The 13987-nt window shown below is 43.0% G+C and overlaps 1 pseudogene; it reads left to right on the top strand.

The window, feature by feature from the left end:
* The first annotated feature begins 9008 nt into the window (after nucleotides 1–9008).
* On the top strand, nucleotides 9009–12920 carry LOC115012052 (cytochrome P450 2K1-like; annotated as a pseudogene).
* The last annotated feature ends 1067 nt before the right edge of the window (nucleotides 12921–13987 follow it).

The raw sequence follows: 13987 nt of genomic DNA, 5'->3' as shown, positions 1-13987 counted from the left end.
ATAACAACCTGCAGTCTGTCTTTATACGGAATACTGTGTCCTGCTGAGACGGGGACCTTTTCTACGGGCAGAATGCATTTATATTATTTGGGTCAATATGTTATGATATTCTGATTGTGAATTCTTTATTTATAACCCAGAATATGCTTATGGAGTCTGTTGAACACTGGACATTATTTATTAGACTTAATGTTTCAGGGACAATACATAATTCATATCAAACACTCAGGGATGATCAGCCTCACATGTGACTGAATGGAGATGACGATAAATAAAAATGTAAATGCAAAAAGTGTTTCTTGCTGACAGACAGACTCTTTGATTCTCTCTTAATTAAATTGTATCTATAATCAACGTTAATGGGAGAAATAACAGATCATGAACAGAAAACAATTTCTTATAAATTAAGAAAGTTGTTTGTAGTTTGTTGTTTGTGGTAAACTAGATGGTAAATCAAACAACACATATAATATTAAAACAGTGTTGCAATTGAGTTTAATCTGGTGTCTGTCTTCACTGCGGTATTTCAGTGATGTTGAAACATCAGATCAGTCCGATCAGCTGTGGTGTACAATCAATAACTGATATCCAATGAGGCGGCGTGTCGGCTGCTGAAAGACTTCCGTGTCGGCTGCTCTCGTGTATCCTCGCTCCTCAGAGATCGCTCCTCGCTCCTCCCATGGGTGTATTAAATTTGAATGTTCTAGGATCAGAAATAATAGATTTGGGAGGGTCTTCGAGATGGCGCATCATTACAACTTCCGGTCCAAGTGAGGATCTAGGAATGAGGACTTATCAATTAGGAGACTTGGTCACATGCCCCACCCAGAGAGGTGAAAAGAGATTACATTTTTGCAGACTCTTCAAACTGTTTGAAACTAGAAGCGCGATTTGGGACAACCAGGGATTTATCTCTTCATTTAACTTTGAAAACAGCTGTTCAGTGAAAAGGTTTTCTAAAAGAAGTCAGATCCAGGTGACAGCAGAATCATGTTGGAAGATTTTTTCCAGTTTTCTATTTCAGTCTACTTGTCAGTGGCCATTATGGGCCTGCTGTTCCTCCACCTTTGTTACTCCAGCTTCAGCTCCCAGGACAAGAAGTTGGAGCCTCCAGGGCCTACACCTCTTCCCCTGCTTGGTAACCTTCTTCAGGTGGATCTCAAAAGACTCAACCGCTCTCTTGTTGATGTGAGAAATATGTTGTATGTCTTTAAACTATTAAGTTATTTCCATTGCTTTGTTAGAATACAAGAAATTGATGTTTAAAAAAAAAAAAAAAAAAAAGTATGTATTATATATATATATGTATATATATATATATATATATATGTATATATATATATATATATATATATATATATATATATGTCATATTACTATATATATATATATGTCATATTACTATATATATATATATGTCATATTACTATAAATAAATGTAGACCTGTCTTTTCACATAGTCTTATACCTAATGTTCATCCAAAATTACAATAAAAATCAGTTATATACCAATCTTTTACTTTGGTCCCTCTGTTTAATTCATTTTCATGTGCACTTCATAATGACTAGTCATGAGAAAGTAACTGTTCGTGGAGAGTAGTCCTCCTATTCGTTGTAAGCTAACAAAATGTCAAGGCCCATATGATGCTGTAGCAACATGTTTCTACTTGCTACCATAAATGGAGTGAATGCTTGGAAACCCTGTGTAACCTCGAATGTGAGATTTTCTAAACGGGTATGAGTCTTATCGATATTGTGAGCATTATTTATAACACCCCACCAAGGAAATATACCGCTGAACCCTTTTTCTCCCGGAGAAGTGTCTGGATACTGGTGAGTGGTGTACAATAAAGAATCTAAAATGGTGACCGCTGGTATCAGATCTACTAGAGTGCATGTGCCAGTCCATACTAGTGCCAAAGTCTGGTACAATTTATTTCCGCATAGCCAGACGTAATTTTATGGGGCTCCTGCTCCGGCATCAGAAGTCCAGGCTAGGAGTGTTGAGGTGTGTGTGACAGAGGGAAACGCCATAGAGGAGTTTATGCGATTTGGGATATTAGCTAGTACACATACTGTTTTGTTGAATTCGCCGGGACCACAGGTGCCGTTTAGGATCCGTTGACAATTCTTTGTAGTCCCTAAAAACATGCCTACATGGCTCTTCCTACGGATTATGCATAGGACATGAGTCAAATTCTGTAGGAAGCTAGGGTGAACGCTTGCTACTGGTGCATACATTTCAAACGTACTTGGTTTTAGCTGAGATGCATTTGTGGCGCGAAGGGTGGCGTTGGACATAAACACACATGGTGCAGGTAGTGACTCTTTTGCGAACCACCAGGAGTTGCCTCCTTTCACAGGATCGGTTAGTACTAAAAATGCACAGAACTGTTCTGTTTCTCTCAATGCCATTGGTCGTACAGGCAGGTTTTGAGTCAGACAGGTAACGCATGCGTGGCAGTGCTTCTCTGCAGCCACGGTGAAACCTTTGGTGAACCAAAATCAACATCAAACATCCCCCCTTTTGACACATGGTCTAACCCATGTGTCAACTTAGCATAATGGGCAAAAGAAATGTTTAGGGAGACGTGGTAGACCCTCGGGACCCATCCACACACCTGTGTCTTGAGTGAAAGAGGCACCACAGGAGCGCCACACAGCTTTTTCACGGTCCATGACATGCTTTTGCATGTTCGTTTAGAGACGCGAAAACCTGCGCGGGCAGTTGGGTGGGAGCTGTCTGAGTGACCATACATGGTGAACCATATACATCTGATCTCATAGCAGCCAATTTAGCAGCGGCTTCGGCACATGCATTACCTTGCGAAATGGGGTCAATGCCCTGGGTGTGAGCAGTACATTTGCATACAGCAATTCGGGAGGGCAATAAAATGCTCTCTAGTAGCGCAGCAACCAATTTGGAATTCAGAATGGGCTTACCATCAGATTTGAGAAACTTCCTATGTTTCTATAACGCACCAAAATCATGGACAACACCGAAAGCGTAAAGAGAGTCGGTGTAAATGTTCACAGCCTGACTTGCGGCGGAGCGGCACGCTTCAGTCAGGGCAACGAGTTCTGCAACTTGGGCAGAATAGTTAGAGGGGAAGAGAACCAGAACACAACACATCAACTGCAGTGACGACAGCGAAACCAACCCTATTTTTGCCAGTAGAGTCACGAGAGGCAGAGCCATCTACGTAGAGCTCCAGATCTGGATCGAATAGGGGCACATCACTGAGGTCGGGTCATGGTGTGCAGGTGAGTTCTAATTCCGCCAAACAATCGTGTGAGAGATTGTGAGGCTCTCCGTCTGTAGGAAGAGGTAAAAGAGAGGCAGGATTAATGGTTTTATATGGTTGAACAGTAACATTTGGCATGTCTAATAAACATGTGTGATAGCGAAGATATCTGGCTGCCGACAAATGGCTAGTCCTTTGCTCAAGGAGAATGAGTGCAACAGAATGAGGAACGAGCAGAGTTAGTGGAGCATAGGCAACTATGTCCCTTGAGGCTATCAGAGCCTTTTCTGCTGCTGCGATTACACGGAGGCATGTTGGAAGGCCTGCTGGAAGGCCTGCTTGCAACTGGGTCTAATTTGCCTGAAAAATACGCCACCGGACGTAGGTGTGAGCCATGTGACTGAAGAAGGACAGACGTCATGCATCCTCCTTTTTCATCTACTGCTTGCACAAAAGGTTTGTTCGGATCAGGCAACAACAACATTTTCATGTTAACAAATTCTTTGTCTGCCTCTGGATTCCAGACTAGCACTGTGTTAGCAGTGGAGCCTGGAGTGTGTGTGATATCCCTAAGTGGCTGCTCAACTTGAGAGTAGTTAGGGATAAAACATCTACAGTAGGAAGCCATGCCCAGAAATGGCATCATGTGTTTCTTTGTGACAGGCTTTGGAATGGACTGTAAAGCCTGTATTCTTTTAGGAGACAGTGTTTTCCCCTCTCCGGAAATGACATGACCTAAAAAGGTGACAGTAGGCAGGGAGAACTGAAGTTTAGACAGGCAGGCTTTATGGCCTTCTGCGGACAAATGCAAAGTAAAAGTCTTGTATCAACTTCACACTGTTCCTTAGAGGGAGATGCAATCATAATGTCGTCAACATATTGAATTACAGCCGTACCTGAATCCAGGGGCCAACATGGCTCATTAGGCCGGTGGAAAGACCGGGCTGAAGACCGGGCTGGAAGCTGTCGAAGCCACTCGGGAGGCCGGCGGACAGGCCGGGATGGAGGCGGGCAGAACTGCTCAGGAGGCTGGGCTGGAGGCGGGTGGAGCTGCTTAGGAGGCCGGCGGAGATGCCGGAATGGAGGCAGGTGAAGCCGCGCAGGAGGCCGGCGGAAAGACCTGGCTGGAAGCCGGCAAAGTTGCTGGGGAGGCCGGGCTGGGGGCCGGAGAGCCGCTCAGGAGGTCGGGCTGAAGACCGGCGAAGTTGCTGGGGAGGCCGGGCTGGGGGTCGAAGGAGCCGCTCAGGAGGTCGGGCTGAAGACCGGCGAAGTTGCTGGGGAGGCCGGGCTGGGGGTCGAAGGAGCCGCTCAGGAGGTCGAGTTGAAGCACGGGGTTCTCAAGCATCAAGGCGAACACGGGGGTCTCAAGAGGGAGGGGGAGCATGGGGGTCTCGAGCATCAAGGAGAACACGGGCGTCAAGGGGACCACTGGAACTGGGGTCTCGAGGTTTGAGGGAAATGCAGGAACTGGGGTCTCGAGGGGCCGGGGTAACGCAGGGACTGGGGTCTCGAGGGGCCGGGGGAATGCAGGGACTGGGGTCTCGAGGGACCAGGTGAAAGCATGGAGTGCGGTCTCGAGAGGCGGCAGGCGAACAACTGTCTGCGGAGGTCCGGCAGCAGGAACGGAGGTCTGCGGAGGTCCGGCAGCAGGAACTGAAGTCTGCCGCGGCCCGGCAGCAGGAACCGAGACAGGAGAAGAGGAACCTGCAGCAGGAGACTTCACTAGAGTAGCAGTCTGCAGGCGAGTGAGGAGCTGTTGCATCTGTGTTGTCAGGAGGTGTACTTCAGACAAAACAGAGGCTTGGAACTCTGTTTGACGGTCTGCTAAGTCCTGGATTCCTCGACTGACTGATACCAGCTGATTCTCATGCTGCTGGATCATCACTCCCCGGAGTGATAGGGCGTCCCGAAGTCCTTTGGAGTCGGCTGAGTCCATTCTAGTCAGTTCGTTCTGTTACGCCTCAGACACAGGGAAGGAGGACTCAATTGTACGACTCCAGACACAAGGGTAAAGTGTAGAATGAACCAAAACTTTACTTCCAAAAAACAACAAAAACGCTCACAAGGAGGATATACAAATTTCTCTGAAAAGCACACTTCATGGAACACTGGTAGTTGCACATGATCTCACAAGGATATGACAAGACGAACTGACACACGACAAGGGGAGACAGGACAATTTATACAAGAGGTGAGTGGGAACAGGTGGAAACAATCAGGGGCCGGCGGAACCGACGCTGACGATGGTGGGAAACCACACAAAGACAGGAAGTAAACACAAGACATGACACAAGGGAGGTGAACTCTACAAAATAAAACAGGAACACAAATCCAGAGTCATGACACAATGTTAGGTGTGTGCGTCGGACACCAGTCAATTAAATGATTATTTATTTTTACCCATGGGCCTAAATCCCACCATTGCTCTGTAGGATTTTTAGAAATCGAGATGTGTGGCTCAGCTTTTGTAAAACTGTGTTTGTGTCGGAGTGAGACATACAGATATAGCATAACGTTTGGAGCTCCAATAACAGAATGATAGATCTAACTGATCATTTAAATTCTCAAAATACCCTTGCTCGAACTCATTGTCTCTATCAGGAGCGACATGAGCAGTACAATGCATATCTGTATTTTTCATGACATCAGCACCAGGGGTTATCCATGCTTTAACAGCGTAGTCAATAAGGCCCTTTGATTGTGTAAACGGAACCCACCACTGATAGACATACAAGAGATTACCAGACGTGTCCGGAGTGGAGTCGTTATACATAATAGGAATCGATCTGGTGACTTTTAACCCTGTAGGGGTAGAAGAGAGATTCAAACCTAGGTCTAAAATCAAATCACGCCCTGGCAAATTTAGTGGGCAGACAGGTGAGAGGAGAAAACTATGTTTTACGTTAATGCCAGTGAGTTGATCACTGCATGTTAAAGGTTTAGTAAATTATTATTTTACTGTGTTCCCTCCTGCTCCAATAGAGAATATAGATCGACCGCTGAGTCTGACGTCAGGTAATTGAGATGCTTTAATAACAGAGTGTGTTGCCCCAGAATCAACAAGAAATGATAACACTTTGTTAAACACAGTTATTTGTATAACAGGCATTTTTCTGTATGCTTCTGTACATGGAATACGTTGCTTGTTTAGGTACAGACTTTAAAATGAGTTCTTGTATCTTTTGATGTTTGAGTGATGGTGTGTGTGGTGTGTGGTGTATTGTACTTCCTTGTTCAGATGGCGGGGGTGGTGGTGACGTCATCCTCTCCTGCCTCTCATGCCCCCTCTCCTCTATTCAATCAGATGGCTGTGACGGTTGGCCGCCCTGCCAGTTGGACTGTTGATTGTAACCCTGATGATGGTTACGATTTGGACCTCCTCCCCCTCCTCTTCTGTAACCTCTGCTGTTTCCCCAGCCGTGCCCACCTGATGACTGTTGTGGTTGTAATGGACAGTCTCTTACCCAATGGTTTGGGTCACCACAGTGGAAACATCCCTGTTCACTTGGCTACTGTCACGGGCTTTGTTGCCTGGGCTGAGAGAATCCTCTCCCTCTTACTCTGAAACGACCATGCCCCCTCTCTTGATGAGGGGGTGCAACATTTGTGGCTACAGCATGCATGAGCGTGAGCTGAGCTTTCTCTTTTGATGCTTTTCTGTTTTCTTCTTTGTTTTGGTTGTGCAGTTGAGCTTGTTTCTCACAGTGAATAGCATAACGTCGTACTTCGGCGATGTTAGCGTCTTGGCAGCCTATACATGTTTCTTGAACTTTGTCAGAAATGTCTTTCCTGAGGCCTTGGAGGAAGGCTGCTCGGAGATGGGTGTTCCAAACTCCTTCAGCGGCGTCGTCCTCTCGGATACCGCTGTTGTCAAGAAAGACTTTGTGTAGGCGGGTGTAGTAATCAGGAACGCCTTCGTCGATTTTCTGCTGGCAAGCAGATATTTTTGTCATGTCAACCTTTTTTACAAATTGTTCTGCGAGATGCCCCGTGTGGTGAGAGCGTCTCTATATGCGTCGTTTTCATTATTGATCCGTTCTGGATGTTTCAAGACGTGTTCAAATGTTACTTACTATGATTTTGCATAGTCAGTTGGACCTAATTTCATCATGAGGAGTTTGTTTAGTTCAACAAATGTGGGCTGGAATTGTTGGCAGAACAGAATCAATTGTACCCCAAAATCACCTCCTCCATTTTCAATGGCGGGGAGGTGGTGTAGAGCAGCCTTCATGTCGTCTAATGTCCAGGAACGGTAAACTAAAGCTGTTCCTTCAGGTCCCATTACTTGGATCATGGGGAAAAGTTGAGGTTTGTCATCACTTTTCTCATCCTCGTCACTGTCTGGTCTTCTGTCTCGTTGTCGTTGCCGGGTGTTGGGTTTTCCTTTCTTGTGATGGACAGGAGGAGCAGAGGCTTCAGGGGCTTCGTGGGGAAGTGGTTGTAATTGTGGTTGGACTGAGTCTGGGTAGGCCGGAGGTGGAACTCGGCGGCAGGAGTAGGAATCGTCATCCAACCCCGTCAGAGCTGGGTAAAGAGAAGTGGAATGGGTTGTTAACTGTTTCTTTGACATTTTCATAATCCCTTCCTTCTCCCATAACATAAACTGTCTTCTATGTTCTCTCATTGTTTTCAACACATTACTTTTCCCTCTTGTTCTCTCAACCTTACTTTTAACTTTCTTAATTCCTCAACACTAAATGATCCTCCTTCAGTTTCTCAACCCATACCTTTAAACATGACGTAGTATCTGGTCCGTATTTTTTACACATGTCATCCACTTTTGATCCCTTTTGGACATCTTGTCCTTTAACACTGGATCCCTGACCCATTCTGAACGTTTCTTTTCAACCTGTGATTTACGTTATTTTATACTCGGACGTCTCCGTGTATTTTACTCCCAGAGTAATTCTTCAAAGTCCCTGACTTTCACTTGTATTCTCTTTAATAAAGTCCCTGACTCTATTTATGACTTACTGATGACATGGCATGTTATTTTACGTTTATCTTAAAATCACACTTTTTGTAATATAAATTTAGAAATAATACATCTCACCGGAGGTTTTGAAAAAGAGTTTGTTGGATCACGTACAGTTCGTCAGTCCCACTCTGGATACTGGTCCTCTCGTCTCAGATCGTGTATTTCGTCGAGGTAGAGGAGAATCCACTAAGGATTCCGGCAGCCATCCACCAGTAGTCCTCGGTGTTCGTAGACGATTTGCAGTGATCCCACTTCTGACACCAAATTGTTGTGGAATATTCTTTTATATTATAATGAAGTTCTCGGTGAGATGTTCAATAAAGTTACGGAAAACCAGGTTTCGTCTTTGACACTTTATTCTGAGATCTCAGAATCACAACTCATACAGAGTGCGAAAACAGTCTGCAGGAGAGTGCTGGAGAGTGCTGAAGAGCGCTGGAGACAGACAGAAAACATACATCATATATCGCACATGAGGTGACCTCGCAAAGCATTAGTTGCCGTCGGGACATCTGTCCTGAGCAAGATGTTCTTTTGGTCTCACAACAAGATATCAGTTGGATACACAAAACACATCCTTGCACACATAGCAGTTTTCTGGTGAAGGACGAGTGAATGTTTTGCATAGTAACAGAAGAACATAAAAGTACATGAAAAGAGGTTACATCTTTGCAGACTCTTCAAACTGTTTGAAACTAGAAGCCGATTTGGGACAACCAGGGATTTATCTCTTCATTTAACTTTGGAAACAGCTGTTCACCGAAAAGGTTTTCTAAAAGAAGTCAGATCCAGGTGACAGCAGAATCATGTTGGAAGATCTTTTCCAGTTTTCTATTTCAGTCTACTTGTCGGTGGCCATTATGGGCCTGCTGTTTCTCCACCTTTGTTACTCCAGCTTCAGCTCCCAGGACAAGAAGTTGGAGCCTCCAGGGCCTACACCTCTTCCCCTGCTTGGTAACCTTCTTCAGGTGGATCTCAAAAGACTCGACCGCTCTCTTGTTGATGTGTGAAATGTGTTGCATGTCTTTAAATTATTAAGCTTCTATAGAAGACAATTAAGGTATGTTTTTATATTTATTTTTGTATGTATTCAGTATTGGTAAGTGGATTTCAGTAAATTATATTTCTTATAGAGGACAGTGAGTCTCACTTTTACTTGCCTCCATCTTTTTAGCTGTCCAAAAAATATGGTCCAGTGTTTAGAGTCTACTTTGGAATGAAGAAGGTGGTGGTCCTGGCAGGATACAAGACAGTCAGACAAGCTCTGGTCAACCATGCTGAGGAATTTGGAGATCGAGAGGTCACTCCAATATTCTATGATTTCAACAAAGGAAACGGTAGAGAGAAATGTTTGTTTGTTTGTTTTACTGGCCTTTTTCTGTCCTTGTATAAACAAGCCAACCACTCTTGTGTTCAGGCATAATATTTTCCAATGGCGACTTGTGGAAATTAGGCGTTTTGCTCTAAGTACACTGAGAGATTTTGGGATGGGCAAAAGGATTAGTGAAGATAAAATCATAGATGAATGTGGCTACCTGAGTGAAGAATTTGAACAACAAGAAGGTAACATGATCTTTTCTAAAACTCTGCACCTCTTTATTTGACAACAGTCCATTGAATGAGTTGCACTCACTATCTAACTTTATCTCTCTCTCTCAGGTAAAGCCTTCGACAACTCCCAGACAATTCATTTTGCAGCTTCAAATATTATATCAGCTCTCATGTTTGGAAAGAGGTTTGACTACAAGGACCCTGACTTCAAAGCTATGGTGGAAAAAGACCACGAGGTCATTCGTCTGACCGGAACAGCATCCATCCTGGTACTAGAGAGTGATTTCAGATCTAGTGACTTCAGATGATTAAGAAGAAAATCTGAGTCTTAAGAGCTTAAAAAGTCTTCGACAGGGAGTCCGTGATCCCTAGGGGGTCCGCAGAGTTACTTTATTTTTTCCCAACCAATTTTTCCCCCACAAATTGAAATGTCTTTAAATTCACATTAACTAAAACACGCAGACACACAGAGCGGACCGTCGCATGGCCCTCTTTAAGCCTCTTCTAAACTATATATATATTATATTTATATATTTATATATATATATATATATATATTTATATTTATATATTTATATTTATATTTATATATATATATATATATATATATATATATTTTTTTTTTTTTGTTTTTTTTGTTTTATATATATATATATATATATATATATATATATATATATATATATATATATATATAGTAGGGTATCCCTGTTCCATCTCTCCATCAGTTTGGGGGTCCTTGATCTGAAAAAAGGTTGAAGACTCCTGGCTTAAACTGTTAAAATTTTATTCTATCATTTTAAATTGTAAATAATAATTTCCTAAGAAGCATCCTGGATATAACTGTCTAATTTGGTACTAACTATAAGGTAAATATTTGTTCATTATTTATTTGAAACTTAATTTTGGATTATTATTATTATTATTATTTATATTTTCCTGCACACATCAGTTTTAATATTTTTTTGGAAGGGTACCATCTGAACACTTCAGATCTGATGGCTGTTAACATTTGTTCTGTATTCTGCTCCTTTACAGATATACAACGCGTTTCCTTGGCTGGGCCCTTTTCTTAAAAACTGGAGGGATTTGATGAAACACGTGGAGGCCAGCAGGCAAGAAACAATGAACATAATAGCGGACCTGAAGGAGACTTTGAACCCTGAGTTGTGCAGATGCTTTGTGGATGCATTCCTGACCCATGAACTAAACCTGGAGGTGAGGTGTCTTACTCCAGTGAATCCACTCCTAGCCTTATAATACTGATGAACAATAAATAACCCTAACCCAAATAGACAAATCACTAGCTTGACGACATATGAAAATATGAATTTAACTACACATGTGCAGCATTTAGAAAAAATCGCAGCAAGTACCTGACAACACAACTAAAACTGCTTCCAGGCGACACTTTAAAGTGATGCAAACGTAGCGCTTGTTGTTTTGGTTAGTTATTGAATTTGGTTATCCATCAGTGGTGTTGGAAAATGACCTTTGAGTTTTTTTTAACAGTCAGAACAGTGATGCAGATATTGTTTCCACCTTGTGAGAATGTGTGTGTGTGTGTCATCGTGGCAAAATGTGGTCCTTAGGGAGTCTTACTGTAGCAGGAATGACCACAGAAGAGGTTTAGAGTACAGGTGTTTATAATCCCGTCTCTCTGTCTGTGGAAACTTTCACAAACCTTTACAGATGTGTAGTTTAGATCAAAATGAAGGTCCATTTCTAAGATTGCCGTGGTCAAGAGCAAGGGGGGGGGGCAAAAAGGCTTTTTTCCCACTTTTCACCTCTGTCCAGATGGTCATTAGATATTATAATATCTGAATCATGTGATCACAATCAAGGATAGACTTCATCAGCCAATAACTTCAGAAGCCACAAAAAAACACAAGCTGTCCCTGTCATGTGCATCCTCTTTTAGTGTCCCCTGGAAAGAGTTTCCATTGGGTTTGGAGCTTCTCCTCTAAATGCTGCACATGTGTTGTCAAATTGGTGAAGAGCTTTCTTCATTTGCTTGTGTTGTTTCTATTTGCATGTGCTTTCTTAATTTGCAGTGTGTTGAGCTCTCGGAGCCACCATACTTTCTTTCTCTATGTTTTCTAGGAGTCTGAAACAAAAGATTCACACTATCATGATGACAACCTGGTCTACAGCGTGAGAAATCTGTTTGGCAGCTGGGACTGATACTACAGGAAAAACACTTCAGTGGGGTCTACTTTTCATGGCCAAGTACCCTCATTTTCAAGGTGTAAAAACAAACCCACTCACTTGTCCCTGGTGAAATTACAGTGTTTCCGCTTCAGTCCCAATTTTATATACTTGACCATTCATCCAATTTAATCTAAATGTTATGCGAGTCCAGAACAGGTCCAGGAGGAGCTGAGCAGGGTGGTTGGAAACCGTCAGGTCCGAGTAGATGACCGTAAGAACCTGCCGTACACTGATGCTGTCATCCACGAGACACAGAGACTGGCCAACATTGTCCCCTTGGCCATTCCTCACAAAACCAGCCGAGACGTCACATTCCAGGGTTACTTTATCAAAAAAGGTCAGACGCACAAACACATTTGTTTTTGTAAGATTGTTTCCAACAGTTCTTTGGTGCCAATACTTTCAATGATACACCTTCTGCTCTGCTTTTGCCTACAGGGGACTACTGTGTTTCCTCTTCTTACGTCTGTCCTGCATGATGAGAGTGAATGGGAAACCCCATACACTTTCGACCCTTCCCACTTCCTGGATAAGGAGGGTAAATTTATGAGGAGAGATGCCTTCATCCCTTTTTCTGCAGGTACAACCATTTTGTCTAGATAAAATACGATTCTAAAGACGTGATCTAGTAAACTTGCTGCAACTCTTTGTTCTCACAGGTCGCAGGATGTGTCCCGGAGAGAGTCTGGCCAGAATGGAGCTTTTCCTCTTCTTCACCTCCCTCCTCCAGCGCTTTCGTTTCACTCCTCCACCTGGAGTTACAGAGGATGAACTGGATCTGACACCAGTTGTTGGTTTCACCCTCAGTCCTTCACCTCATGAGCTGTGTGCTATTAGTCGCCAATGAGGAAGAGAGCTAGAGCATGGCATTATAACTGAATGTATAATTGAATTCAGAGTATTTAGATCCCACACTACACAGCTTCTCTGCTCCCTTCACTGGCTACCAGTGGTGTCCAGAATCTGCTTCAAGGACTCTGGTGCTGGCCTACCGTGCTGTGACTGGATCAGCCCCTTCCTACATCCAGGCCATGGTCGAATCATACACCCCAGCACGTTCACTTCGCTCTGCATCAGCGAATCGGCTCGCCACTCCCTCACTGCGAGAGGGACCCAGATTCTCCTCAAACAAAACCCGCCTGTTTGCTATCCTGGCTCCAAAATAGTGGAAAGACCTCCCCATTGATGTCAGCAGACCGTCTTCACAACTTCTGTCGCAGACTGAAAGTTCACCTGTTTCGACTGCACCTCGGCGAATGAGAGAGAGGAGGGGGGGGGAACAAAACAAAACAGTTCTTTGTATGTTGCACTTACATTGGTTTGGCTTATTTGTAGCTAATGTACTTGCAAGATTCTTGCTGTTTGGAGTTGTATCCTCATGATTATTTGTACTTCTTGTAAGTCACTTTGGACAAAAGCATCAGCTAAATGAACTGTAATGTAAATCTAGAGGATTTATCAGGAGACTATTTATTTCAGTCACTTAAGACAGCAAATGATCTGAAATGGGATTGAGGAAAATGTTAGTTTTTTTTGTAATTTTGTAAATAGAAAATGTGAAGGACTGTTGATGTATATGCATTATTTTTAGAAGCAGACGGCTACATTAACCTTCCTGCTTCTAGTCCACTATTGCAAATGGCAGAAATCATGTCATATTGCTATAAATACATTTAGATCTGTCTCTTCATATAGCCTTATACCTAATGTTCATCCAAAATGACAATAAAAATCAGTTATATACCAATCTTTTACTTTGGTCCCTGTGTTTTTTCCCCTTAGAGAAATACTGAATCATTTAAAAAACACGCACTGTCATAACATTTCGTAACCATAGTTACGTATCAGCATCTCAGGAAAAATATAAAATAATAAAACTCCAAATTCTTTAGTGGCATTTCTGCCACCTTGTAAACCTCTTCTCGTTTTTCATTGGGATGTTTAAGAGCTTCTTGGTTTTTGCAACACTCCCCGTGTGTGTGTATAAGTGTACAATCAAATT

This window comes from Cottoperca gobio, chromosome 8 (genome assembly GCF_900634415.1).
Source record: "Cottoperca gobio chromosome 8, fCotGob3.1, whole genome shotgun sequence".
Taxonomy (NCBI): domain Eukaryota; kingdom Metazoa; phylum Chordata; class Actinopteri; order Perciformes; family Bovichtidae; genus Cottoperca; species Cottoperca gobio.
Note: the sequence above shows the minus strand (reverse complement) of the source record. Positions and strands in the feature narration are given on the sequence as shown.